Source organism: Mastomys coucha, chromosome X, assembly GCF_008632895.1.
Source record: "Mastomys coucha isolate ucsf_1 chromosome X, UCSF_Mcou_1, whole genome shotgun sequence".
NCBI lineage: Eukaryota > Metazoa > Chordata > Mammalia > Rodentia > Muridae > Mastomys > Mastomys coucha.
The window spans coordinates 103,411,215-103,416,433 of NC_045030.1; positions in this window are offsets into that span (position 1 = coordinate 103,411,215).

Below are 5,219 nucleotides of genomic sequence, written 5' to 3' on the forward strand. Positions count from 1 at the left end.
AAAAAAAAAAAAAAAAAAAAAAAGACATGGACCATATCTACCCAGCCTGATAGATCCTGCTTTTTAATTCAACCTTCTTGCCCATATCTTTTTATTTGGAGAAATGAGACCATTAATATTAAGATTTACTGCCAGGCAGTGGTAGCACATGCCTTTCATCCCAGCAGTTGGGAGGCAGAGACAGGCGGATTTCTGAATTCAAGGGCCAGCCTGGTCTACAGAGTAAGTTCCAGGACAGGGAGGGCTATAAATAGACTTACTATTGTCAGTTTTGTCTTGATTCCGGAGATTCTGTTGTCTTTGTGGGGTTTTCTTAAACCTCTTTCGATTGTCTTGGTTTTGTTTACTTTTTCCTGTGGCATCTTCATGGTTATCCTGATCTATAGATTGACATACTCTGCCCCGTATCCTCTGCACAGTTGGCTTAGTAAGCATAAATTACTTTAGTCTATTTTTATCATGGGCACTTTTTATTTATTCTTCAATTTCACCACACAGTTTTTTCTTCTTTGTTTTGTTTTTCAAGACAGGGTTTCTCTGTGTAGCCCTGGCTGTCTTGGAACTCACTCTGTAGACCAGGCTGGCCTCGAACTCAGAAATCTGCCTGCCTCTGCCTCCCAAGTGCTGGGATTAAAGGCGTGGGCCACCACAGCCTGGCTCCTCATTGACTTTTTAAAAAAGATTTATTTATTTTATGTATGTGAGTACACTGTCACTGTATTCAGACACAACAGAAGAAAGAAATTACAGATGGTTGTGAGCCACCATGTAGGTGCTGAGAATTGAACTCAGGACCTCTGATTTCCCTACTTTATCTAAGTTCCCTACTTTATATCCCAGCCCTGATTATTTTCCACACAATCCATTCTGTTGGTGAGGCTTTCCATTGAACATTTCATTTGGCTTATTGAGTTTTTATTTCTAGCAATCATTTGAGTTTGTTTTTCCTTCAACAATTTCTTTTTACTGAATTCAAGTTCTCTATCTTGGGTTTACTTCTTTATTTCATCCATTTCTGTTTCTGTTCTCCTGGAGTCCATTACGCATTCTTTAAATTTTTCAGACTACTTCAATTATTCTTTTAAATACGTTTTCTGAATTTTTTTTCCAAATTGTCACCATTAGGAGCTATTACTATATGACTAGACTATTGATTTTTCGAAAAACATGCTATCTTGTTTTTTCATGTTATGTTTTTCTTCCTTCCTTTCTTAATTCTGTATTTGTTCTTTTAAATTCCAGCCCTCTTTTTTTTTTTCTATTAGTGATGGGTTTTTTTTCTACTAGTGATGGTTCAGGGGGAAGACTAAATTATAGTAGGGGTTGAGGAATTGCACCTCTTTGGGATTGATTGGTATTTAGGGCTAGAGACTGTCTCTTATCTTACTCTGTGTAGGTGTGAGCCTCCTGGCTGGGTCTGCAGCTTTCACTGTCAGTTGTGGAACACCTCATTTATCTGTGGGCTTTACTCTGAGTCAGATCCAGTCCCTGTCATATGTCTGCAGTTTCTGTGAAGCAAGAGATGTGGAACTTTACACTTGCTTGTGAAACTAGAGTTCAATTCTGACTCTACTATGGGTCTGCAGCTTCTGCTAAGGCAGAGCTGTGAGATGTTCAAAGCAAACTTCAATAAAAAACAGTACTTCAAGAGGTATCACTTTATCTGATTTCTAATTATATGTTAGAGCCACAATGATAATAATAATAAAAACATCATGGTGCAGATATAAACAGGAACTCATAGATCAATGGAATAAAACATCCAAATACAAAGTCTGCCCAATTATAGTAAAATGATCTTTGACAAAGATACCAAAAATACACATTATAGAAGACATCTCTTTAACAAATAGTGTTAGGAATTCTGAGTCTCAACATGCAGAAAAAAAGAAACTGAATGTTTGTCACTCATACTACACAAAACTCAACTCCAAGTGATCAAGGACCTCAATATTATCTGATACTATGAAACTGCTAGAACAAAAATTAGGTAAAATATTTCAACTTAGAGGTGTGATCAAGGACTTCTTCTGCAGGACTTTCATTGTTAACAAAGTCTAACAATTGACAAAGAGAAACTCATGAAATTTAAAGGCAAAGGAAAGGAAATTGTCAATCAGACAATTGTCAATACAGCAAAGGAAATTGTCAATCAAATGAAAAGACAATCCACAGAATGGGAGAAAATGTTTGCCACCTAGCCATCCATTAGAGGGGAATCTAAAAATCATGGAAAGAAACAACCCAATTAAAAAGCAGGCTATAAAACTAAACCGAAAGTTCTCAAAACAAGAAATACAAATGGATAATAACTATAGCTTAACAGGGTAATACTGATTTAAGCCACAATAACACCCCATCTCACTGCAGTCAGAGTAGAGATAACCTGAGATAGAAATGACAAATGTTGACCTGGATGTGAGGAAGCACCTTTATACTGTTAATAAGGGGATACCTAGTATTCTAGTACAGCCACTTTGGAAATCAGTCTGGAGGCTGCTTAAAGAGCTAGAAATAGATCTACCGAGTGACCCAGGTATGCTAATTCAGAGCATATACCAAAGAACGTTACAGAGATACTTGCACATCCACGGTGATTACTACTCTATTCAAAATAGCTCAGAGATTACTAAAATGATCTAAATATACATCAGCAGATAAATGGATAAGAAAAATGTGATATACATACATACATACAAACATACATACATACATACAGAGAGAGAGAATGAGAGAGAGAGAGAAAGAGAGAGAGAGAGAGAGAGAGAGAGAGAGAGAGAGAGAGAGAGGAATGTTGCCTTGCTATAAGGGAAAAATGAAAGCATGAAATTTGCAGGCAAATGGATAGAACTAGAAAAAATTTACTCAGAGAGGTCAACCAGGTTTACAAAGACAAATGCCACATGTTCTCTTCAATGTGGATCATAACATTAACTCTTTTGTTTTATACTTTTTAACTTGGAATGCATGCAGAAGTCAGGCAATTAGAAATGGGATACTGAAGTTGGGTGCATTTAGGGAAAGAATATGATAAAATATGGCAAAATAAAAATAGAGAAGGTGAATGCTGGATGCAAACACGAAAGGAGTAGTGGTGGGCTAACAATGGACGGGAAAAAATTCAATCATGAAAAGTGGATGAAAAGCCAGGCAGTGGTGGCGTGCGCCTTTAATCCCAGCACTTGGGAGGCAGAGGCGGGCAGATCTCTGAGTTCCAGGCCAGCCTGGTCTACAGAGTGAGTTCCAGGATAGCCAGGGCTATACAGAGAAACCCTGTCTCAAAAAAAACCAAAAAAAACAAAAACAAAAACAAAGGTGGATGAAAAAGCTATATGGAAACCTACCATTCTTGCAACTCAAGTACATGTGTATGTGCATGTATGTGTGTGTGTGTGTGTGTGTGTGTGTGTGTGTACGCCCACACATGTATGTATGCATGTATGTATGTATGTATGTATGTATATAGATAAATCAGAGGTGATATAGCACACAAATGACAGGAAAGGATAGTGGGGAATATTCTGGGTTAAAAGTATCAATAGGGGCCAGGTGGTGGTAGAAAAGGTGAATCATGCCTTTCATCCTGCATTCGTGGGGTGAAGGAGCAGAAGTAGGCAGATCTCTGTGAGTTCAAGGCCAGCCTGCTCTACAGAGAGCATTCCAGGAGAGCCAGAGCTACACAGAGAAACTCTGTCTCGAAACAAAATTTTAAAAAATGTGGGTAGGGAAATAGGGAAGAATATGGTGAAGGAGGTGAGTTAACCAAAACTAACAATGTATGAAGAAGCCATACCGAAGTCCATTATTTTGTAGGTATCTTGGCTATGCTTCTATTGCTGTAATAAAGCATCTTAACTAAGAGCAACTTGGGGAGTTTATTTGGCTTACACATCGTAACCACAGTTCATCACTGAGGGAAGGTCACAGTAGGAAGTCAAGGCAGGAGAAACTGAAGCAAAAGCCATATTTACTGGCTTGCTCCTCTTGGCTTGTTCAGTTCACTTTTTTTATGCACCCTAGGACCTGGGAACGGCACTGCCCACAGTGGCCTGTTGATTCCACATCAATTCCCTATAATGAAAATGTCATACAGCCTAGTCTACATGCCAATCTTTTATATTTTTTCTTGTTTTACGAGACAGGGTTTCTCTGTGTAGCCCTGGCTGTGCTGGAGCTCACTCTGTAGACCAGGCTGGCCTTGAACTCAGAAGTGGTTTGAGTATGCTTAGTCCAAGGAGTGGCACTATTCGGAGGTGGGGCCTTGTTGGATAGAGTAGATGTATCACTGTGGGGTGGACTTTGAGACCCTCCTCCTAGCTACCTGAAGCCAGTCTTCTCCTGAGGGCCTTCAAATCAATATATAGAACTCTCAGCTCCTCCTGCCCCATGCTTGTCTGGATGCTGCCATGCTCCCACCTTGATGATAATGGACTGAACTTCTGAATGTGTAAGCAAGCCCCAATTAAATGTTGTCCTTTATAAGACTTGCCTTGGTCATGGTGTCTCTTCACAGCAGTAGCCAACCATTGACTGGATCTTATGGACATATTTGTTTAGCTGTGTTTCCCTCTTCATAACTGAACCGAGCTTGTGTCAAGTTTACATGCACAAACACATACACAGAAAGAGAGAGAGAGAGAGAGAGAGAGAGAGAGAGAGAGAGAGAGAGAGAGAGAGAGAGAGAGAGGACGGTATACTGATTTAAAATACAATATACTATTAAAACACATTTTTAGCAGAAATATCCTTCATGGGCAGACAGTACTGCTCTCAAATGATATGAACCATTAAATGAAAAATTCAGTGCCAAGAACAGAATATTATCTCTCTATTAATTATTGGTCAGGGAGACCCTAGAGGGACCAAAAACCCACAAGCTATTGCTATCACTTTTTGTTGTTGTTATACTTAGGTTTCTGTTGTTATGGCAAAACACTGTGACCAGAAGCAACGTGGGGAAGAAAAGGTTTATTGCATCTTACATAAAAGCCAAGGCAAGAACTCAAGGCAGAAGCTGAAGCAGAGACCATGGAGGAATGCCACCTACTGCCTTGCTTTTCATGGTTTGCTCAGCTTGGTTTATTATGCAACCCAGGACTATCTGACCAAAAGTGACATGGCTACAGTAGACTAGGCCATCCTACATGAATCATTAACCAAGAAAATATACAAAAGACAAGCCCACTGGCCAATATGGTGAAGTTAATTGAGGTTCCCTC